Source organism: Brachycentrus maculatus, unplaced genomic scaffold (genome assembly GCF_059751285.1).
Source record: "Brachycentrus maculatus isolate JH-2025_06_01 unplaced genomic scaffold, ASM5975128v1 h1tg000381l, whole genome shotgun sequence".
Taxonomy (NCBI): domain Eukaryota; kingdom Metazoa; phylum Arthropoda; class Insecta; order Trichoptera; family Brachycentridae; genus Brachycentrus; species Brachycentrus maculatus.
This window is the reverse complement of record NW_028281130.1, coordinates 197,353-224,093: the sequence shown is the minus strand read 5'-3', so window position 1 is coordinate 224,093 and position 26,741 is coordinate 197,353. Positions and strand designations below refer to the sequence as shown.

General features: G+C 28.4%; 1 protein-coding gene and 1 long non-coding RNA gene across 4 annotated transcripts in view; one reads left to right on the top strand and one right to left on the bottom strand.

Annotated features, from left to right (window-relative positions):
* Nucleotides 1-26,741, bottom strand: part of LOC148303182 (pancreatic triacylglycerol lipase-like) — a 40,921-nt gene that overhangs the window by 13,829 nt on the left and 351 nt on the right. For 2 of the 3 annotated variants that reach the window (XM_088270383.1, XM_088270385.1), the window contains exon 2: nucleotides 19,327-19,433. The gene's annotated coding sequence lies outside the window, so the exon portion shown is untranslated. Of the gene's footprint in view, nucleotides 1-3,946; nucleotides 4,010-19,326; nucleotides 19,434-26,741 lie in introns of those variants that run through there. The other variant, XM_088270384.1, reaches the window with a different exon arrangement.
* Nucleotides 10,236-26,577, top strand: LOC148303183 (uncharacterized). Its single transcript, XR_015838509.1, has 3 exons — nucleotides 10,236-10,430; nucleotides 15,851-15,975; nucleotides 24,651-26,577. It is a non-coding gene; the product is annotated as an uncharacterized LOC148303183 (long non-coding RNA).

Below are 26,741 nucleotides of genomic sequence, written 5' to 3'. Positions count from 1 at the left end.
ACCCCTCCGGTGAAGCGGCGTGATGGTTAGTTAGTTTTTGGACGTACAGCATTGAATTACAGCGAGTCCCAACATTCAGTAATAAAGCCAAAAAAATGTAAATGATAAAAGCGACGATTACGAACGTTTTTTCTTTAAAAAAGATAATTATTTAAATATAATTTATATTTGAAGTACTAACTTTGTGATTTTCCATTTTATATTTAAAATATAACTTTGTTTTAAAATCACTATAAATTGATTTTAAAACATAGTTAAATTTTAATTATAACTATTTGTGTTTTTATTGTTTAAAAAAAGCTAAAATTTCGTACTATTTACGTGAGCGTAAGCGGCTCATTATTAAAAATATGAATTAAATTGTGGTAGAGTGGTTTCGAACCCACAAACTCTTACTCGAGAGTCCACGACACCAACCACGGGACCACAACCCGACACGTTGTGACGCCATGTGAGAGGAGCGCAACAGGAAGTTTACGGTGAGCTGGTAGGTGGTACGATCGGCAAGCGCGGTACAGCGGCCGCGCGCCGCGACCTAGCGCCGAGCGGCAAGGACGCGGCGCGGTGTCCCGAGGTGGCGGGAGGTGGCGGGAGGTGGCGCTACGCCGCAGATAATGGTCGGAATGTACATAATATGGTACTCATTGTGTAACGAATTACGAGAGCGCCAAAAGCGTTACATTAGAAAGAATGCGTTTTCGTTTCGACAATATGTGGCACAAGCCAAATTAATGTTTACTTAAAGCATTTTTTGCTGTCTCACACCCAAAATTATTTCATTATACTAATAATGTTATGCAGACTGAATTTCAGACCGAAATTAACATATATTTTTTTTGTATTTAATAAGAACACTAATATTACTCTTCATAACAAAAATTTTCAAAAGATTTGCAACATAGGTTAGAGCACTCGAAGATGCATGCCCCATGCCGGAATTAGTTCAAGATTGTGTGATTTTGTGATTTGGGGATAGTACTGAGTCCTTTGAGGACATATCGTGTATAACAAAAAAATATTTTATTTTAAATAGTATATATTTTAGGTGGTTAAAGTTGTCATTCTGATTAAGATATTGTATAAACACGTTGGTTTGATCATTCCATAACTGAATTGTTTGTATTATAAAAGGCGTATCAATATTATATTATATTTTATTATTATACATATTGTCCATACAAACTAATAAAGAAAAAAATAATCAATTCAAGTATCTAAGAACTGAGCACCATCACGTGATTGATGGGAAAATAAGAGAAAATTAAAGAGATTAACTACCAAATATCCAACTACCAAAGTCTGAGTCAAGAGATTGAAACCACACATGTATTCATATATAATTTATATATGTCTGGTCTTATTTTATCACAATTTAATGCGCTTTAATACATACTTTATTGTAATTTTATTAATTAAACGATTTGAGAGAAATAAACATGTTTTTTACAAAATGTTTTGAATATTTTTAAAACACATTATGTTTTATGTACCTGCTGTTTAAAACTAACGAATAAAGGTAATAAATATATATTTTTTTTTAATACAATTATTGTTAAGTTAATTTTCTATTTTTACTCGAAGTATTCAAAAATATAATAAATACAATTACTGCAGACTGTATACAAAATATTTGTTTAAACAATAAAATAAACTTGATATACTTATGTACGTACGAATTCTTTGATCAGGACGATAAAAAAACTGTAGGTTACCGATTGAATTTGGATATAGTATGAAATTGAATATTTTATGAAGCGAGTGGGATAATTTCGGGGAAATTACGTAATTATGTCGTACTCGTAGGAAATAATTCATGATTACGCACAACAAAAACATAACATCAAACTAGTTGATACCCACATTTTAGCAGCAGAGCTGGTAGATAGCCCGCCAATGTACTTATTTATTTTCTGTACGTGAAGTTTAAATAAATTTAATAAATAAATTGTGAAATAAGCGGTCCATTTCCAATTCACAAAAAGGCTTAGGCGTTCCTCGTGTTGAGACAATTTCTACGAAAGAGAGAGAAATGTCTCCCGGCATTTTAGTAAACGAGAAAGTATAATACATCGCTAACGAAATGTTACAGATTTAGTAGAAAGGAAATAAAAAAAATAATGTAGGTGCTCACGATTACTTATAAAGCGTTAGTGTGCGAAACTTCTGCATTATAAACACTATTTTAATACTTCTACACATGTTGTTACATATACAATACTATGATTTTGAGTTGTTGAGTCCCTACCCACCCAGTACTCAATTCCGTGAAAATAACACGAGCTTCAAAAATTTTAATGAAGTATTTTTAAACGTCATCACATTGAGCAGAGAAAAGGAGAATGAATTCTGTTTTAGAGTTTAAAATTTACTATTTTTTTCGTAACGCTTAAAGAACGAATATATAAAAATTGATCGCTTGAAAAAACTACTCATAGTAATGAGTCCGGCAATGAATTTAAATGTATACTATTTAATAAGCTTAAATAAATAAAAAAATATTGATGTCATGAAATAATAAAGAGTTGGTAGTTGCATGATTTAGAGGAGAAAGTTTGTAAGTATGTGTGTGTTGGAGGGGCTTGTATCTGTCCCCCATCCTCCCATTCTGTTTCCATCTGACATCCTGCACACCTCTCTCATTTATGAGAATTCATATGTTCACAAATAAAGACAAACATATTATTATATTATGTACGTAAACTATGTTCATGTAGAAACTTCCTTCATTGTAACAACGCCATTGTTTGTAAGACTGTATTTTCAGCGGAGTTTGCATGTAAATCGCAAAGTACTACGTGTTTTCTGAACAAAGATACATAGTTTACAACATAAGCAGATGGTTAGTTTGATTTAAACAAACCACAAAGATATCGCTCACTCCTTTCGAGAACGTCGTAAATCAAAAAACTCGATTTTTCAGGAGAACGTTTTTAAAGTTTAAAAATATAATACAATGGATAAAAAAATATCAAGCCACTTATTGAACTTTTCACTGTGCAACATATCTTTTTAGGTAAAACCTGAAGGTATTTTCTCCATTTGAAAAATATTTGGTTTATTAAAAAAAAATTAAACAATACCTTTTCTTCAAAATGCAAAAACAACATTTTCTACCCTGTAGCGGACAAATATTAAATTAAAAATATGCTGCTTTTGCTGGGATATAGTAAGTTTTTGGGCATTCCGAAAACATACATGTACAACTGAAAATTGTCGATTTTTGATCTATGACGTTCTTGAAAGGAGTGAGCGATATATCAGAATATAGCTGAGTAGTTGGGTGTTTGTTAATATTGTTATCATTAAATGAATTACGTTTATTATTTATATATATATATATATATATATATATATATATATATATATATATATATATATATATATATATATATATATATATATATATATATATATATATATATATATATATATATATATATATATATATATATATATATATATATATATATATATATATATATATATATATATATATATATATATATATATATATATATATATATATATATATATATTTATTTATATATATATTTTTTTATATAATAATCACATAAATATAGGAAAAAGGTTGGTAATATAGAAAAAAATTATATACAAAAAATCCACGGAATTGGGTGTCAACTTAATTTTTTTTTAAATATTAAACTACATACCTATAAAAGCATATCGATTCAGTAATTATAATATGAATAGTAGCAGATTATCTTACATAATTTTTTTTAACCATAATAAAAATAATCAAAGTAATTTGTTTTAAAAATGACTGATAGACATATAATATATAAATATAGTGTCATAAAATATCAATTAATTTGAAATAGTATAGGCACAATGAGCCTAAATTGTGACAAAGAAAATTGAAATAATTTTTAATCAGCAGTGGATTAAAAAAAAAACTTTAATTAGCAATGTTCATGGCACTTACTTAAAACTGAGTGGTCAAGTTTGTGATACGGCTGACGCTGTGCGCTCGGCGAATTTATACCACTGTCTGAGTTCATCCATGCATATTGTTAACATAAAAAACGTATATCCTTTATCCGTTGATTATCATCACCATTGAGTAATTATATGTATGAAGAGATGATACTGAATATAAAAATATGTGTTCAATTCGCGGCAGATGGAATAGGTGGATAGGAGTGGGTCTGTGTACATAATGTTAGAGTCAACGCTAGTAATAATTTGTGTGTTGGACAGTTAAATAATATAATTGGAGTCAAAGAGTACCAAATAACAAACATTTGCGATAGTCTAGTAATGTCATATAATAAAGCAACGGCTTTTATTAAATTTTTTGTTGTATCTCTGCTTAATCGAATATGTGTTTTTAATAAAATCGAAAATATTACTTTCATTATATTTTTGAAGCGTTTTGGAAATTTTGTTAAAAATTGATAAATAATGAAATTAATGTTCTCATTTATTTTCCTATCGTTTCAAAATTATTGCCTCTTAAAGTAACAAAAATAATTGTTAACCAAATTAATTTAACGACGACGTTTTAATTACAAATAATATTTTTAAATGTAATAAACGACATAAACGAGCTGTAAACATTTTTTCTAAATTTGTATTCGTCGGCATTGTCGGTTGTACTTTTAGTATGTACATGATCGTAAAGACGTTATCACTAAGACTAGACTAAAGAATCTAAGAAAAGACATTATTATTTTGATTCTGGTATAACGTTATTCTTGATACGTTACGTAATTTATCCGTCGAATACCGTTGAAGAACTTGTTATTCTTATATGCGTGTGTATGTATTTTGTGGATGTATGTATTTTATGGCTCAGCTGTGAATATTTGATAATAAAGGTCATGGTTTTTAATGTACGCGTTGATCAAGACCTACATAATATGTGTGCACAGTAATAGTACGCACCTATTGCCACGATCCAAAATATCATGTATCAATAGGGTTTTTTCACTTAGAGGGTGTAAGGGATTTACTTACTTTATATTGTTAAATAACAACTAACTTATATAGTTTTTTCCCCATTTATTTTATTTGAACAGTGAAAAAAATATGATATAATTACAAAGAGAACCAATCTGATGATGTCGGTAACGACAAAACTCGGTCACTAATAAAAAAAGGGTAAAATCAAAAATCTTATTTTGTAATATAAAATGCAGTTCCACCAAGAAACGTCAGTACAAAACTTACGTAAAATGATCTTCATATTTCAAATTCTATTTCTGTTTAATTTTATTTTTATTTCCTGAAAACTAATAATTTCAGTTGTCATTTTTATTTTCCGAATTCACTTATCGAAATACGGCATTGTGGTATTTTGGCGCATGATTTATAAATACTGCACGTTTACATATTTTTGGTAAGTTGTTACCAACACTGTTGTCTGAGTCGACCCTGGTGATTATGTATGCTCGATACCGAAGATTACTTGCGTATCATCAACCTGTGGTCATAAATGAGTATTTCCTTAATCATTTTATTTATTAAAATTTCAGCCGTTCAATTTTGAAGATTTAGGATTAGTCATATTATATTTTTGACATCTGAACATAGATGAAGAAGAATATGGAAGTCTGGGCTTACGGGGCTTACGACCGTCAAAGGCTAAGCCTATTTAGATTCGTAAGCAGGGCTGTGGAGTTGGAGTCGGAGTTGGAGTCGGAGTCGCGGTGTTTGGGCTCGAGTCGGAGTCGGAGTGGGAGTCGTAAAAAATGAGCGACTAGGACTTTTAAAAACGTTAAAATTTTAATACTTGAATTGTTATAATGAATGTATATCGTGCACGAATATTAAACTAGTAGGCGCAAGTCGCGCCAATATGGTGAGTCACCAAGATCTATTTAATGCATTAAGTCAACTAAGGTAGGAAACAACCTGATAAAATTTAGCATTTTTCAGTCGGAGTCACGGAGTCGGAGTCGTGTTGTTGGTAAATATAGGAATCGGAGTCGTGTTATTTTTCTGACTCCACAGCCCTCATCTTAAGCTCTGTAAATACCCAGACTTCCATATTCTTCTTCATCTATGTTGAGATATCAAAAAATAACATGAAAAGCAACTCCCAATAATTGGAGATAATCCAGATTTGTGATTTATTTGGACACACTAAAAATGTTTTATGCATTAGGTTAAATTGAAGTAAATTTCTTAGCCAGCGATTCGATAATCGATAATTGGATGAGAAGAGAGAGTGAAATTTTAATATCGGTTCACATTTTAGGCAGATTTCGTTACACGAGGTGAAAAGTAACTTGTCAACTCAGGGCGCACTTTTGAAAGCTTACTGGGAATGATTGTAGCGCCATCTGCACACGGCGAACGCAATTACCAATATTGATAACGTATCAGAACAGCACGTTAGCAGTTTTACTAACACAAATTTTGATACCAAATAATAAAAAAAACGCTCATACAACTTGTCGTTGGCTGCTTTAAGTGATCATTTTGTAAACTGTGTAACATGTATCATTTAAGCCGTTCTCACTTGAAAGTTTTTTTACTTTGTTTTTTTGTAAACATGTGTGCAAGGTATTTGACAAAACTCATATTTAAAAAAAAAACAAATTCATACGATCCTCTTTTCTCTTGGTCCTTTTTGATCCGGCTTTACGATTGTATTATTTTTATAAGTAAACACTATCGCCATAATGTTATCTTTTATACGTTATAAGGACGTAATGAGCATCATAGATATTTAAAAAAATATGTTCACACCTAGAAAAGCGTACAAGGGGGGCGAAGCCACTCAGGTTGGGAATCACTGCTCCATAGCTTTTACGTTAAAATGGAACTGATTCTAGTTATTTTTTCCCTTCACCTGATTTGCGTATGTGGTGCTTGTCACTCCGCTCGTCTCGTGAATCAGTAATATTAATTAATGTATTTATACATTGATTGGCAATTACTTTCACCAAAAGCATTCCCTCGCAATCTCTACATTCTTAGAGATTTAATTTATTATCAAGTAGAAGCAGGTACTTTATTTGGAGAAAAAATAAACCAGCCGTAGAAAATGTACATTAAAAAACTCGTAAAACATAACGGGATCCTCAAACTTTTTACTTATTCGTGAAAAATTTACTTAATTATCAAAAGCGAATATACATACATATTAATATAAGAGTTTCTGCTTAGTAAAAAGCTTCTTTACATCTCACCAATAGATGTCTCTAGTGAAGTTCTAGTGATTGAAGAACAAGGTTTCTAAATTGGTTCATGTATAAAGAACTTCCAAGAATTTGAGTAGTGTGGTTGTCAATAATGGGTAGAATTGGTGAATGTTACACGTGTGTAAAATGATCACTTAAACCAGCCGATGACGGTCGTCAGCCCCGTAAATGCCCAGACTTCCATATTCTTCTTCATCTTTGATGAGATGTCAAAAAATAATACATACATAATTTTAATTTCAATAATGCAGTTCTAATTTCATATATTTTTAACACTCTTCTTATTATTCATCGTTGGCTTTGTGTAATACCGCTCTTTGGTATTACACAAAGTGAACGATGAATGATAAGGAGAGTGTTATATTACAATACCACAAAGTTATCAATGCTTGTAGCTTACAAAAAATCATATATTTTTAGCTACCTCAAAATTTAGATAGAAATAATTTTAAAAACTACAAAAAATACACACATACTTATACAAAAAATGGTTTTATTTTTTATGCAGGTTGTGTTTTAAACATAAATAATCGTGCACCTACCATTAAGGCTTTCTATTGCTTGCACTCCACAAACATGTTAAGTTGACCTAACGAAATATGTGTACAAAAAAGGGATTAAGAAAATGCTTACAGGTCCGCATCCTACTCTTATCCATTTACAATTATCATTTCCTCTTGTAAAGTACTATCGCTCAATATCCATGTCCTAAAAAACAGAATCTAACATATTTTTAAGTTGGCGATTGATTTTATGAAAAGAAAATACTCAAAAATTAAGATAAAGAAATATGTTAATATACCACATAAAAACATATTTTACGTCATTACAAATTGTATTTTTGATAAACGTATAGGCATATATTTGTTTCTTCATATTCATTCATCATTCAAATTTCTGACCAATATTAGAAAGGAAAAATATTGCTTATAAAAATTGACAGGTGACAGTAGAAGGTGGGTTGTTTACAGATTAGTACGAGTATTTCGTTGTGTTATAAATTAATCGTTGTGTTTTTAAATAATTAGTATTTAAAACAATCACCATTCTACAGTTTTTAATTCTTGACTTCATTATTCATTGATCTACTTGAGCCTTTTACTTTTCAACTTCAATTTAGGTTTTGTGACTAGCAATTGTTTGGTTTGTCGAAAAGTCACTAGACACAGAAATAGGTTCACTCACGGTAAGCTTACGAGGTAATGAGATTGCATCGTCTATTTCCGTACACAAATACTACTTCCGGATCCACCAAGCCACGCACTGAATGCTTTGAAATGTCGTGACATATAAAAAAGGTTTATTTAAGAAATTAGATATTACGTTATGCTCTGGAATGTTTAAGTGAATGCTCGTGATGTAAATAGCTCGAAAGGAATGAAAAAAGAACGATGTAACCTACAATGAAATAAACACCATTATTTATGTCATGAAAGTATGTTTTTGCATAAGATGTTATCTTTTGAGGTACCTAATAAAATATTAAAGAAATCCACTTTCGTTACGTGTTGAAAGAGTACATAAAAAGTAATTTATATATTTATTACTAAAAGTTAATGAGGTGAATTTTGAAAGAACAACGCATCAACACAGGAAATTTTTTCGTTGTAAAATAATAATTGTTTCAAAAAACTTGAAGGAAAATATTAAAAAATCGTTTTGCTTGAAAATATTTCGTGTATTTGTTTTTATATATTTTTTTCAGAAAGAATGTAGATTTTTAACGGTCACAATTGATTATTATCGATACACTATCAGTATATAACAAATGTAAAAAAGGTACTTTGGACCTCAGTCTCCTCTACTTAATTTTCATACGGTTGATTGAAGTAGATAATGAGCGAGTTTCCCAATTACCTCTTCATTCGCCTTTTGGTACGTCCAAGATAAACGTAACATCCTTCGATACAAACGCATTCCCATGACCTCTTTTTTCACCTTCCTAGAGGGCTTAGGTTTCACATCTAAAGGAAACTATTAGCCAAGTACATACAATATTCTAGGACTTTCAATTCTAGCATATAATTCTCGATTGCAGAGAATTGATTTTATTTTATGAACACTAAGGTAAGTAATATCCATATACGTACATAAAATAAATGAGAATTGAGCTTCTAAAATAAATATCAAAAACTAAAATTATTTGGAAAATAAAAGATGACTAATGTATTTTTTAAACCCTTATCCGCACCTAATGGTGCACAGGGCACTGCATCGTACCGACGCAGTGTTATCTAGATCGTTAATTGCATGAAGGCAAGGTGATATTAAATAAATATAAGAGTAAAATAACCAATATTTATTTTCCCCCCTGAGAAAACTCGGGACCTCCAGCATGGTAGCTAAAAGCACTGACCACTACACTACGGGGGCAGAATGTATTATATTATACATTGTCTGCTTTTCCGGGGCGATTTCAAACTGACTGGATGATCTGCACATATCTATCCCTGAAAATGAAAATGGTTTACATATTGGAGAAAAGTACCAAAATTGAAGTGGTTAAAAACAATATTTTAGTTATAGTCAACAAAGTTTTTCAAAATTATTCTAATGATAATTTATTGTGACCGACGACATTATTTCTTCACGAGTTGAATAAAAAGGCGGAAGATATAATAAGCTAACGGAAGAATCAGTATTGCTGTAAACACTGATCATATTTGCATTAACTTCAATATTTTACAATATTTACCAAGTATACACATTGATGAATTAAAATATATCATCGACTTAATCCGTAAACCTTTTAACTCCATTTGGAAAAAATTTGCAGGAGAGAATATATACATTCTAATTTAACCACCAAGTGAAATTGTTGATTTAAAAAATCCATTTTTTCGTGTTCTATAAATATGAAGAAATACTAGAAAGCGTATTTTTAGAATTGATAAATTCCATTTGATGTTTAAAACAAAACGTTTTATACTTGCATCTCCAAAGTAAACTGAATGGAGTTAGACACTTCACGGATTGAGCCGACGATACGTCAATATATGACAACGTTGTAATAATTTATTCTCGTTCGCTTCAAGTAAAGGTCTAGAACAAGAAGACATGTAATGTAAATAGTCTTAAGAACACTTATTCGTTAGTTGTTTTTATGATCATTATTTAAAGATTAAAGTTGTATATGAGGTTGCAAAATATTTCGATAGTCTTGAAGTATAAATAAATATCTAAAATATCCTGTTTATCAGGAAAGTGATATTATTATAAGTGATATATTAAAAGTTGTTTAAAATTATAAGTTTTCTGGTAAATATGACACTTGTATATATTTTTTTGTTGCATTTAAAAATGTATTTAAGCCTGTCTGGATTTCATTAATCATAGTTTTAGTTTTACTGAAGTACAAATAAATAATGTAGTATTATTAAGTGTTTTTGTGTATTTGAAGTTCTGTAATTATTTGATTACTGACAGGATGCATCAATAGGTAAAGTATGTCTTTGGAACTTAATTATTATATTATGAAAATCTTTAAAAAAAATCAACATCAATAGTACTTATGTAAAAATCAACATAATAGTACTTATAGTAGCTTTTATTTTTTTTTACAAATATTGAAAATTTATTTGTGCGTAAATACTTTGTAATGTTAATTATATTATTATGAGTTTATTATTGCATGAAATTGTGTTTATTTAAAATGATATTTTGAATTCAGCCAGCCAAAGAATCAATGTAAATTCCAGATAACCTTGTGTATTAAATATTTAATTAAAGATGTCAAAATATAAAGTTTTATTATTAAATTGAGTATTTTTACGTGACGTTAATAGAAAATTTAATATGCGAGCTTACTATTGTATGTATTATACGTACTAATGTAGGTAAATATTATAATAAAGGCCTTGAACTAAATTTTAAGTTAAGTTAAAAAACAGTTAAAAATATACATTTAAAACCATTTAAATACTTGATGTGAATGTTTGTTTAAAGTTCAATAATTTCAAAGTATCAAAGCTCATATTATTCTCACCGATTATTTTTTGTATGTATGATCACAAGTACATTGAATTTATTAATGTTTTGTAATTTTTCCCTAAATGTTTACAATTTAATATCATCCGGATAATTAATCCGGGTATAATAAAAATTATGATTATTAATAAATCTCACCATCACATCTGATAATCATACATCGATTTAATAATATAAATTCAAATCAATCATTCAGCTCTTGATGAATTTATGATTTTTTAAAGATGTTGGTTAAGTAGGCGTATTTCAATTCGTATCAAATTCAATTCAGGATTACAGATATCATGATAACTTTAACGCAGAAAAAATCAAGTTTTACCGTTCGCGTTCAAATACGCGACATGCATTTAGTAATGACTGGTCTTTAGTAGTTTAAAGAATATTCATCTGTTAATAATAACTTAACTTTTTATTTTTGTTATTTTTTTATTATCACCTTTTTAATAAATTATCGGTACAAAAATAAAAGGGGCTTGTCGTAATGGAGTTTAAGAGATTTATTTTTATTAACGATTATGTAGGGAGACGATGGATTTTACATTATTTTATAGATATCCCAAATTTGATGGAGTTATTAAAATGGGAATATGAACATGAATATGTGCATAATATTTTTTCTGAAAAAAAAAATTGTAATGTAAAACTGAGAAATGTTCGAGTTCAGTGGTATTTTGACTGAAATTTCACAAGGCTTATCCACAGATAGTTTTAGTATTTTGGCTCAGTGCAAATGATATGGTTTGGAATATTTGTTGTAAGGTTAATGTAAATAATGATTGTGTTTCTTGAATATATGCATGGCGTGACTGCAGCAAGAAGTGAAGCGAAGACTTTTCTCTGAAACGAATATCATAACAATTTTGTCTTGCTCACATAACATAGATAATCTGCATATATTACGTAACCTTTTCTTGATATTTATGAGAGTCAAACTACTGCAATGAATCATAGAATCTTTGATTCCACAATACACATAGGTACGTTTATTTATATTTAGATACCTACAATAATTCTTGTTTAGTTAAGTCCATAAATTTTCGTTGTTTTGCTGGGTTTTCTATTAAGAAATACTGTTTTGAAAGGTTATTTGTCAGAAACTTCAAACCATATATATATATATATATATATATATATATATATATATATATATATATATATATACACATATATATATATATATATATATATATATATATATATATATATATATATATATATATATATTTATTTTTATATATATTTATTTGACAGCTGACAGTTGATTTGTAGTCAATACGTTTTGCCATTTTACTTTGAATAGACTGAATGACCATTATACGCGTCGTAGGTTCTGTGCACGGGGGAAAACAATATTCAGCTTGATCCTCTTTTTCAACGCAAAAATTTGTTTACCGATGAGACACATTTTTGGTGAAATAGCTGTCACTAAGTAGAATTGCCGAATTTGGAGTGGATAAAACCCAGAAGCCTTTATTATTATTAAAAGTCATTATTTGGTGTGCTTTATCGGCAGGTGGAATCATTGACCCATATTTTTAAAGACGATGCCGGCCTGAATGTTACGGTCAATGCAGAGGCTACAGGACCATGGTTATTGACTTCTTCGTACCTCAGTTGAATGGCATTGATGTGACAGAGCTGTGATTTCAACAATATAACACAACATGCCACACGGCGGGTGCCACCATCAATTTAATGCGGGAAATTTGAATTTGCATACCTCTAAAAAAACACCATAAACATATGCGCTAGTACATGCTTTACTCTTCGTATAATTTTTTAACTTTTCACGACTTTTTAAAAAAATTTTAAACTCAACTATTGTTCAAATTGACTATCTAATCGTTACGCCACTTCTTTGCAGGGGTAGACAAATGGGATAGAGAATGCCACACCATGCTATCTTTTGCAAACATCTTTGCTTCTATAACGTTCATGTATCTCCTCATATATACTCGCTGATTCACCGATAAGCCATCCAATTTAATCTTTTAATTTTAAGTTTCATACTTATTTTTAAGTTGTTTTGTTTTTTTTTTAAACAAAATTTAGCATATAAATAGTACTGTTAAAATCATTAGGGCCGTCAGTAAAATTACTTACGGTAAATTAATGCCCATAGGGCGTTTGTCCACTACACGGAATTACACGGAATTTTATCGTCCCGCACGTCAGTTAGCGTTTTAAAACGATGATTGGCTTGGATTGGCCTGTCCTTTTGTCCATCTTTCTTCGGATCGGTGCCCTTGATCAGTGCGTGAACACATTACACGTAAATTCGATCACGCTAAACTGTCGTAGTCGGTTTTATTTTTTAAGACTGGACTTCCGGACGGTGAAATTCCGTGCCGTGCACAAGCTCACATAGTATGAGTCAGCGATTCCCAAATTGAGTGATATTGTCTTCCTTGAAATAATAAAAAGGCGTAAATGCCCTGATGGCCAGAAAGGGGGTTTTGGAAAATTTATGTTGGGTAAGAAAAAAAAACTCAGAGTAAAAGATTTTAATTTTCTTCCCCCCCATTGCGTTCGATGAGAAATTTTCAACGATGTGAATTACAAATCTCATCAACAGTTTAGGATCCCCTGCTAGGTACCGGTACCAAGAGCGACATTTTCATTAATATCTGTGAATGTTAACAAAAATAAAATAGATTTTGCCGAAAGAAGAAAAACGCTGATGGTTCTATGTATAACAAATTGAACGAATTTCAGTTCATTGAAAGATAATTGATAATTTATTATTTCAGTCGGAACCAATGTGGAATGTTGTTTTCTCGATGAGCTTGAAAAAGTTAAACTAGAAAGCCCTTTCGAAATAAGCAGAAGGTACGAGTACGCCAAGTACCGCAGCAGTGTTTCCTTACTACTCCGTACTTACTGCAGCAACACGTACACGTACTTATGTTGCTATAGTAATGTGCTCTCAACCGGTAGTCTTGATTTCTTCCGACTTATTACATCAGATTCCCAATGCACAAGCGGAATAAAGGTATTATTTAACATCTCGGGCCGATGATTAATTCAGAAAAGTAGAGTAAATACTAGTTACCTATGTTATCTAAGGAAAATAAATATTTCGTACTAAGAAAATACGTATTCGTATTTTTATCAGTGTCGTACATTTTTATCAGATCAATTTTGGATTATATTTTATATATCACACGCAGTTTGGACTTTAAAAAAATCGTCGCCTGTTAAAATTTTATTTATGTTGTAAATTAGAAACTAGAGAATTATTATTATATATATACTTATATATATATATATATATATATATATATATATATATATATATAAATATATATATATATATATATATATATATATATATATATATATATATATATATATATATATATATAATATATATATATATATATATATATATATATATATATATATATATATATATATATATATATATATATATATATATATATATATATATATATATATATATATATATATATATATATATATATATATATATATATATATATATATATATATATATATATATATATATATATATATATATAGATATATATATATATATATATATATATATATATATATATATATATATATATATATATATATATATATATATATATATATATATATATATATATATATATATATATATAGTAAGTTTTGCAACAGTCACAGTTATATTCTTTTAAATTATTTTTTTATTCGTTCCATAATTTTCTAAAAAGAGAACAGAAAATGTCCAAAAATTTCAAAAGCATTTTAATAGCACACAATATTTTAACTTTATAAGACGATATTAAAAAGAAAGCTAGAAAGTTAGAAAGTAAAATACGATATTTTTACGATATCCGCACCGTATTATTTTCAATCAATAAACTTTAAGAATTAACAATGATAAAAAGCAATGCTAAATATTTTTACTTTTTTATTGAAAAACGTCTACTTTTATCTACTAATCTATGATTTAAAAAATAAATGAAAAAAAGCATTTAAGATATTGCAAATTACTCAAATGTCGCCTGTCGGTTTGAGAATTGTTGGCAAAGGTTTTTTTCAGTGGAATAAATTTCTGTAAATATTTTTCGAAACAAAAAATAACATAGTCTAACAATATATATATTTTTAAAATACAAAAGCAGCTTAATTAAGTATAAATATGCTTGAATATATTTTATAGTACGTAAGCACATTCTCTCCATATGGGCATAAGATAACAGCTTTACTGTGATAAATGTTTATGACTAGGTGTGTATAATTTGGGGCAAGTGTAATTATGTAATTTTGCTTACAGTGGTAAGCGTAAACAAAATGTTTTTTTTGTAATTAATGAAAGCTCGCTACGGATCAAGAATAAGTATGTTGATATTTTTTTGAAACCTCGGAATGCTGTTTTGCAAAATAACCGGAAGCGATTATCACGAAGAAGGGGTCATGGCGCCGGTTGGCTGGCCTATACGTAATATAAACACAACGATAAATATTTTTGTTTAAAAGTATAACGTCATGATACTTAATCAAAAAAATGTTGTTTCAAAATATTGAATTAGGTAAGATTTTTTTCTTAAAATGCCAATTATTATGAGATTCCGTTAGGTTAGAGTGTGAACGAGGAAGAACCGTACGAAGAACTGTTCCACATAACTCGCGTAGCGCGTACACTTTTATGTAAATGTTTTCTTTTTCTTCTTCTACAGACAATTATCCGCACTGAATGGTGTATATAGCAGAGGGTAACTTGATTGCTGATTACATAAAAGGAAGGTGGTCGATTCTGATTGATACGTCAGTCCACAGGAGATTATGCAGACAAGTGTTTAAGGTAATCTATAATTTTTAACACATTTCATATCTTTGTAATTTATTTCAATAATCCTAGGTACGAGTATCGAACCAGAGACGCTATGTTTAGTGTGAAAGCAATCTCAAGTAAAGTGTTACTTGAAATATTTCAGAAAGAAAATGAATTTTTCTTATATCGATAACAAAAACCCCACAACGAGAAAAAAGATGAATGTTTTCGTGAAAAAAGTTAAACCCTTTAAGTAATCTTTTATTACAATTATCTTTGACGTATTCGCGTAGGGGGTTGTTCGTTTTGATAGTACATATATTTATATATACCTATAAATATATATATATATATATATATATATATATATATATATATATATATATATATATATATATATATATATATATATATATATATACATATATATATATACATATACATATATATCTATATATATATATATATATAGATATAGATAAAATAAAATATACCTACACGACTTTCCCCGATTATGGTTGACCGAACAATGTAGGTTGGTACCTATTATGTAGGTAGCCGTTACTCATTACTAGTTGCATTCTACTGTACCGATAAACTGGTTAGCTATGTAACATTTACAACTCTACGTCATTAAAATTTCCGTTATTTTTTAATACCGCATCAACTATGTACATAAGATTTACATTAACTTAATTTAGATTTCAAACATGATTTTGGTAGAATCAGAATTCTAAAATACATGTTTATTACCAACAGTGAGAACAAGTGATGTTTTTAATAAATATTATTTTGAATTTGATAAAAAAATCAAGAATATTAAAAAATATACATTGATCGAAGTCTCTAAAAAAAATGACTGAATGTATTATTCTTTATATAAAAACATTGCAATAAACCACACAAAAACTGCTAATATTACGGAAAAAGAGTAACACTAATTAGTTATAATAGTTATAATAATACAAACATATAAAAATTTAAGGTAGCCCATAGCAAAATATTACTTTAAAAAAATACAGTTTTTGTTCGACAAGCTCCAGCACGTTGGATAAACAAGAGTGACGGACCAGCCGAAGGGCGGACAAAAGGGGTTCTAGTCTACGTTATTAATCTCGGCGCTTTCTGGTCCGTTAAAAATACTAACGTAAATATAGTTAACGTATTCACAAATCACATTGAAATTCAATATCATTACGAAAAGTCCATATTACAAAAAAATAACGGTCAGGCCGTCCTCACCCACTCACCTAATTGAAATCTGTATTCGCTATTGATTTTTGACACATATGTAGGTCTAGAGCGACGGTAATTTGATAAAGAAAATTATGATATTAAGTAGGATGTAAGAAGTGATTATGTGTGATATTTTCGCTGTAAGGTTAAATTTTAAAGGTAAATATGAATACGTGCTAAGCAGTAGTTAAAGGTCGGTAACTAATTGATTTAAATAGAGGTAAGTAGTCTGTACCTATTTATTGTAACTAAATTATTTACGGCAATGAACAAAGAAAACTGATGTGGAAGGCTCGAGTTTTTTTCAAAAACATTTATTCAAGGTTTTACCGTTACGTTATTTCGATAAAGAAAAATGACAAAAGTTACTCATTCTTCTAATTGCAGCAATGAAATCGGTTTGATTTAGAACATTACAGAATACACTGGAAAATATAAATATTCATACACACTCGGATTGTGCAGATTAATCCACTAATTAGCATCTGAATTTCACTATTTTTTATTGTTTATTTTTCTCACTAAACCGTATAATTTTAGTGATTTTTGACGCACCACAGGCTGATTACAAATTTAAGCAGGTCACATATTACCATTTCTGTTCCAAGGTTCTTTTCCGCACAAATAGCTCACTGTAAAAATCTTCAACGACAAATCTATTCATGTAACTTTATTTGATGTCCTATTGTTTTATTGTGGATGATTTAATAATAATGCATACTTAAACACTAATAGTTATGAGGTGTGATATTTTTCAGTAAAATATTACACCATGCCGATTTTAGAAAACTTGCTTATATTTTCTAATACATACATAAATATATACATATATATATATAGATATATATATAAATATATATATATATATATATATATATATATATATATATATATATATATATATATATATATATATATATATATATTTATATATATATATATATATATATATATATATATATATATATATATATATATATATATATATATATATATATATATATATATATATATATGTATATATATATATATATATATATATATATATATATATATATATATATATATATATACATATATATTTATATATATATATAATATATATATATATATATATATATATATATATATAAACATATATTTATTTATTTATATGTTATATTAACGTACATACATATATAATGTGTTGTAGATGGCATTCTGTATAATATTTTGAGCCTTTGATATTTAAATGGCAATTTAGTGATTCATTGTCTTTGAACAAATATTCGAATAGCAGGTGTAATGATCATATAATATATATATGTTCTACTTTCAGTTTGGTAATGAATTATTGCGAGAGGTAGTTTGGTTTCTAGTTTCTATTATTTTTTGTAACACAACAGGAATTTTGCTTTTGATTTAAGATAGATAATTAGTACATGTCACATCAATAATATCATTAATGTCATACAATAAAATCGCAGTTATAAATTCACAAACAATAAGATATTGTCAAAACCTTAAAATTTCTTATTCGGATATAAGCTTGTATTCGTATAGTGAAAATACTTAAAACGATACAGAATTATACTAAAATATCATATGAAATACAAATTATGTCAATAATATAGATTGTCAGTAACATCTGTTTGATTATGTGCGATTTTCTCCCGTGAATCACAATTATTTCATATGAAAAAGTACAATGGATAACTTGAACAGCCAGAAAATCGTTGTTGAAAGCTTTTACGTAATAAATAAAAAAAATGCACATTACATATCTTTAGGGAATAGTTAATGTCATTGCATTATAGTTATTGTCATGTCAATCTTTTCAAATTTTATAAATTGTAGATCAAATGATAACGTAAAATTTGTTGCTATCTGTTATAAACTATACATAAACTTTAGAATAACTAGGTATCTAGTAGAAACATGTTTAATACGTGTGTTGGAGTACATACTCCAGTTGCATAAGGATTCTAGAACCATTCTAGAATAGCTTTGTGTTTTTTAAATTTTTAAAATTTTTCTAAAATTACTTGTGTAATATTATGCTTGTGTGGTATTAAAATAAGATTTTTTCCATTGTTCTTCATATTAAATGCTTTAAATTAGAGCAAACAATAGTATTAAATGTTAGTAATAAGTTAAATATGATACCTTAAAAATTTTCAGGAGTAAAGGAAAATTCTTCTAGCGTTGATCAGCAAAATGAGAAAAGGCATAACCCAAGTCTCGGAAGTAATCCAAACCGCGGTAAGGCAAATCTAGAAAAAAACACCAATGGACAAAAGTTGTAATATATTAATATAACTACTTAGAACAACATATGATACATGGGTATAGATATTCCTGCAATTAAAAACGTCAAGCCTCATGTTATAATTCTTGGGACCTTGTTTTCGCAAAAATAAAAATTATGTCAATCCAACAATTAAAATGATTATTTTCTCTATTTCGTTAAAATCTTATTTAAGCTCTTCATTATTAAAAATGTAATTGAAGTTGTTGAAATATTTTGAGATTTTACAAATGTATATCATTTTATCCCCTGTCTTATTAAAATGGAGTAAAATATAAAGAAATATTAGACGTTTTTTTACTGAGCTATGAAATGATTTTTCCAATACAGTTTCTAACATGTAATTAATATTAAATTTTAGGTACACCGACTAACATATTCCATGTTTTTAATTGATACACGAGACTGGGACAGTGTGTATTTATGTACATGCGATCAAATTTGATTACGTAACAATAATGTAATAAATTGAAGGAATGTTGATTTTGTTGTTACAATTAGTACATTGTATATACTTGACTGCGCCAAAGCTGTATGTATCACCTGATTAAGAAAATGTTCGTAAAAAATAACCTTCTAGCTTCGCCACGTATAATTATTTAACAGAAATGTATTATATATGCAATTATAAATACGCCTATTTGTACTTTGGAATTTGACTTTTAAAGGCTTTTCACCGACGAAGATTACTATAAATTAGTACATTCTTTTGATTTCGCTCAATGTACTCGTATATAAGTAAGTAAAAACAATTTCGTATGTTTTAAAATAAACCAAACATCGGATAATAAAGTAGTTTTTTAAAAACAACGTAACTGTATCTACAAAATCATTTTTCATAACTCATTAGAATTCCCTATTTCCCTACAATATACGAATATAAATTGTAAAAAAAGTGTTATATAAAAAACGAAAATTATAATATAATTAAAATGTCACTTAATTTTAAAATCACTATAAATTTATAGTGATTTTAAAACAAAGTTACATTTAATTATAAAATGGTAAATCACGAAGTAAGTAATTATAAAAACAAAAAATATTAAGTCCACTTTGTAAGGGCATTCTATCGTTGACATGTAGATTACACTATATGATATTACTGCTGTCAACGTTTCTCAATATCCAATTTAATAAAAATATTTAATAATACGTTTTTTTAAAGAGGTAAAAATATTATTTCTTATTCCGAATTTTCTATAATTTGTATCTTTCTTCGCTATTAAATAATGTATTTGTGAAATTGTACCTCGATAGAAATTTTAAACATGGAGGGAACAGAAACTTTTAACTTTTTAGTATCGAGGCATTTATTGGCAACTTAGTCGACGTTTTCCTTTTATTAGGTGCTAGAGCGATGCACGGTGGTGTGAGCAGAATTTCAATAAGAATTTTTATACGGGTACTTCGATGTAATGCTGTACGATGTATTCAGCGTGTCAACTGGACAACTCGGAGCCTTGTACCATATTATCCTAAAACGATAATAATATATTGGGAAATAAATCATGAAACTTTAAGCAATAAAATTCTGAAAATGGGAAATAATTCGTGTCATATTTATTCACAACACATATCGGCAAGACATTATAGAAGAAACATGATCTTACATAATACGAACTGGGTTCTCTTCACAACACATCATTAGAATAAATAAATACGATTAAAATCCTATTGAGTTCAATATCCACACGTCTGAATCACAAATATGCAATTAACCTGGTAAAAATTATAAAAAATAAATAATATTAATCTTTGGATATGAGATTAATTTTTTGTCCGATTTATCGAAGAAATATAATTTAATTATGACCACTGAGCTCAATAAGATACGATATATATATATATATATATATATATATATATATATATATATATATATATATATATATATATATATATATATATATATATATATATATATATATATATATATATATATATATATATATATATATATATATATATATATATATATATATATATATATATATATATATATATATATAAATATATATATCCTTATAATGATAGATCATTTAATACCCTTTAAAAATCAGCTGTGAACTTGGATTTAAAAAAAAACTGTAATCGCCGAAATCAGTACGATACTTTCATAGTACATGAATTTCGATGGAAACGGATTTAAGATTTCAACAATATCCAGTCATTATAACACGATTATACGAGTCGGATATGCGGAATATACTAAAATGAATTATTTATAATACATCATACGAAATATTAAATAAAATTTATTTCTGACGAAAACTTACTGAACTGGTTACAAATATAATTTTTTTCAAATGTCAAAAGACCTGCCTTTCAAAAAAAGCAAATCAGCTCATTTGAAACGGTTTTACACATTTGTTCAAAGGAAATAAAGTATATAAATGTTGGCTAAAATTTATAGATAACGCTGATGATATGAAACTAACTTCAACCGTGTGAGCAGAAGTGTTTGTAGGTTGTAAATTATTTTCGCGCGAAAATTCGTAGTAAGATGCATAATGATTCACTTGATGCATTTTCCTTTATAACGTATTTTTGTTGTTGTTGTTTTAAAATAAGAAAAATGAAAAATATATCTTCATAATTACATAAATTAATATCTTTTCTACGTGACGTTTTTTTTCTTTTATTACAATATTTTGAATGCGATTTCTCTTAATTTCTGTAGTATTTGATTGTTAACAATAAAATATTTCTTGTTAGTAAATTACTTTTGCAAATTGTGAAGATTTTTAATTGAAAATTTACATCATTTTAATGAATTTTGCACATGTAATGTAGAAAAATAAAATGCATGCCTTTCTGACTGCATTCATTATATATTTACTATACAAAACCCCCTATAATATATTAATACTAAATTGCATTTTAAAATAAATAAAGATTACTAATATAAAACCAGATAACTGGTGATTGATACAAAAAAACAAAACCGTTTTTTGGGAAAGGTTTTATTGTTAATTTTTATAAACATAACAACAGAATCTCACATGCTTCTAATTAAATCCTGTGGTTTTGTATAGTGCATAATATGTAAAACATAAAAGTGAAATGTTTTATTTTAATACAAACAAGTTACTAATCCGACTACGTATGAGAAAGTTGGATTTGTGGCTGCAAACTGTATACAAGTTCATGTTTATAATGTCGGGAGTCGGGGACAATTTGTATTACCGATTGGATTATTGATATGTAAGCAGGCAATCCTACGATCATTTAAGCTTCAAGGCTAACAATACTAATGGCAACATTATTCACCGATTTGCCAAAATATTTGAAATTTGGTAAGGTGAATCACAGTCAATTGTTTCTCTTTACTCACCTATCGAGTTCAGTAAACTCATCAATGTCCAAATATGAGTTCGAGGTGACGATCGTTTAGTGGATTATATGTAATCCATTTTTATGTTGACTAATATATCAATAAATAAGCAGAAAGGAGTTTTTTCTTCTTCTGCGAATCTAGCGAGAAATGATTTTCTGTAGAGATGAACTTATTTTAGTACCGATGGATTTTTTGTAGTCTTGTGATTGTAGCAGTACCTCATTACCCGTGTATCTCGCTTACTTATGTCGGGGTAGTGTAGACTGACAACTCAAAGGTTCATAGCAGACAGATTAATCATAACCGATTTGAGTGAGGTTGCTTTAATTAAGTCGACAGTTTGTTGATGAGTAGCTTACTGTTGTCTTGACACAAGCCAGACATTAAATGACGAGTCAAACAGTGAACAAATACTCAGATTGAATGGTGTGTAATTCTTCTTGTTTTGGTCCTTATCCGAACCACTGGTGCATAGGATACTGTTTCAGATCGACGCAATTCTAACTTGATCTTTAATTATATACAGGCAAGATGATCGGTACTGCAATTCGTGTCAGTCAGGGGTACAATTAAATAAATACTTAAGTAAAAAATCTCTATAAAAACTCATCGTCCGTATGTCCACCCAAAACAAGTGATTACGAAACCATAATCAAATACATTCATAACGATTTTGAATATAGCAGGACGGAGTTGGGTTTGTTTGGTGAGGCCAGGGCTCACAACGAGCTGTTGCGCCATTGATGATGATGATCAGTAGAGTCTAACAAAAACGTTGATGTAATACTAAAAGACGTGGGTTGTTTAATAAATATGATATAAAGCATGTTAAATGACGTTCTTTGGATTTTTTCCACAACGTGATTAAAATTAAGAGCTCTACACTCGATTCACTGATATTCGTATTTTTATTTGAGACAAAAAAAAGTTATTATTAAAAGTACGCATTGACTACGGCGATTGTATTCTCATTCAATGATAATTTCTTTTCGGAAAACGATTTTTTTTATTTTAAAAGTAGGAAAAAGTCACACATAAAGGTGTTATGTAGTTTAGGGAGTAGGGTAGATCGAAAAAAAAATTAATAAGACTAATTTCTACATTTTTGCCATTGCATCCATTGATTTGTGAAACGGCGCCTTGTCTTGGTGATGGTGAAAAACTGCTACATTATATTGTTCAAATTTTAAAAAACCAGAATGATGGATCGCGTCAGCAAGCAATATTTACTGTCTGATTTATAGAATAAAGTTTTACACCTGTGACTACAAAATGAATAGTGGCAACATTTCGTAGACTTATTGAACGACCCTTATATATTTAGTAAGTATTTCTTAGAGTGATCGAATTTAATTTATAAATATTAAGCGATATTTAATTTCAAAATCAGAATTTTTATCTTTTACCTATGTTCATTTTTACAATTTTGTCTGTCTGTAAAAGTCGAATGTGACAGTAATTTCCTTTCCGGTGATTCTATTATAAAATAAAATGGTAAATTCTAATGTTCATATAATATTATGGATAAGAGCTTTTACAGGGGTAAAACACTATGATTATGTATGTATATAATATATTTGTCTTACTATAGACTCTAAGGTAAACGAATGTATATTTTTCGGGAACTACGTACAAAAGAGGTGCTTTCTTTAACTCGTAGAGGAAAAAACCGTACTTCGGATATGTTATTTGGGCCATTACACGGCATCTTATTCGAGTTGTATCGGTTGAAGTCTTTCTGACGAGGTGAATACTAATATAATATTTTAAACCATCGTTATGTATAAAATGTTTGTAAGATTTGTGCGGTTAAATAATATAATGACTGCTTTATTATAATTCCAGCTGCATTATGTTACTACACCTAAGAAGTGGTAACGCAATGAATCTTGGCAGCGGATCGAGAGGGAAGTTGAATAATCTTACAAACCCAAGCATGGATCTGATAATTACTGGTTTTATCACCACCGCGTGGTTAGATATATGGCAAAAGGTACCTACACAGGATAATATGCACACAACTCGAGTTGCCAACGAATGACCATGATGCAATATTTGTTTATGTAGGTGAATTGGCAACCTGACATGTCATGCATATTACACATTCTATTCGTTGAATGTATACTTTAATTATATTTTTAGCACGCATGAGGTCTTTACATGTTGACCTGGACCGGAATCTGAAGTGTCAAATTAAAAAACTTTACGATCAAAATAAACGTTGTTTTTTTTCTAATCAAGTGCCCTATCCGTCACAGGGTTCGCATAGAAAAAAACTTCAACATAAGGTACTTATTTACAAAATCCATCATAATCCTTTCATTACAATATACAATCAAGTACATCGGTAGATAATTTATATTATAAAAATACATATAAAATATTATTTCTTAAGTAAAATTATTATCTATATACAGATTGTTATATTGTGATTAAAACACAGAGAAATAAGTCTAATCCTATTTAGAAAATACAGTTGTTACCAAATTATTTAAGTCTTAAACATATTTTAAAAATAAAATATTATTGTTTCAATCAAAGATTAACAGTAAGTCATGGTTATGTTTTACGAGGAACATTTAAAAAATATTTTTCTTACCCTTATCCACACCAAGTGGTGCATAGGGCATTGCATCGAATAGGCGCAAATAAAATTGGTAATTCTCAAAATTATAGGTGCTTCATTACAGTATTCGAAATATTAGATTTTGCTGTTTCCATCTGTACAATTTGAAAGAATGTTTTTTTGTTTCTTAATATTTTTTTGCATTTTCTCTTTACTTTTATATCCTAACCGACATTATTATTTTTTGTTAATTGATATTTTTGCTGTTATTGTAACTGCAAAAAGTTTTATTTACCACAGAATAATCCATTTACTACTTAAATGATAAGAATGAATTAAATGAGAGTAACACTTAAGTGATTTACTGGTTAACATCAGCATAAAAAATCTGACTGAAATTTTGCATTCGTAAACTGGTTTTTATTTACTGTTTTTGAAATAAAAAGTTTTGTTTCTTTTTCTTAGATTTGTCTCTATATTTTCATTTATCTTAAGAAAATCATAATTTATACATACGCAAGTACAAATTTTCACAAGAATAAAATTAAAGATTCACCAATATTGCAAATACTTTATGCTTGCGTTTGGACGTATGGAATATTGGTTTAAAACTTTCAAGAGGTGAGTCACATTTACCTAACACCATGTCAGGTGGTCAAAAGTAACCACAGAACAGTAATTTATTGGGTGCGAGTTGACCTTTGAATATGGGTATGTAAATACGGTACAGTATTGACATGTGACGCTGGTTATAATTTGTTTTAAACCACTTAGTGAAATGAGCAGATAGGGTCATCGAAGTATCAGTAGAAAAATATTACAAAACTATCAAAATAATAATGTAGGCAATAAAAGATAAGCATTCAATATGCATTTGTTAATATTTTAAAATAAGAAGATTTATATGTGCTTATAATACAGATCATAATTTCATACTAAATCCCAATTTGTGATTAAAGTCATTCAACAATTGAAAGAACAAAAAGAAAAGTAAAAGAAGATTTTTTTAAACCTTAATAAATTAAACTGATAACAATTATAGTTCAAAAGTTTCAACTTTAAATAAAAAAAAGTATTTTTTATAATTATAGTTATTTACTGCGGATAGGATAATAAATTTTAAAATGATATTTAGGTACGAAATTATTTTCTATGATTTAATGTTTTTAGTTAAAGGATAAATTGTATATAGCAGATAAGCGGAAAGAAAGCAAATACATTTATCAAGTATAAAATATCATTATTAATTTTAAATGGAATATGTTTATTTTACCCTAATAAATAAATAAATAAAACTGCGAGATTTTTCTTTTATAAATATCATGTAACTGTGTTATGAATTATAAAAAATATATACAAATATGTTTATG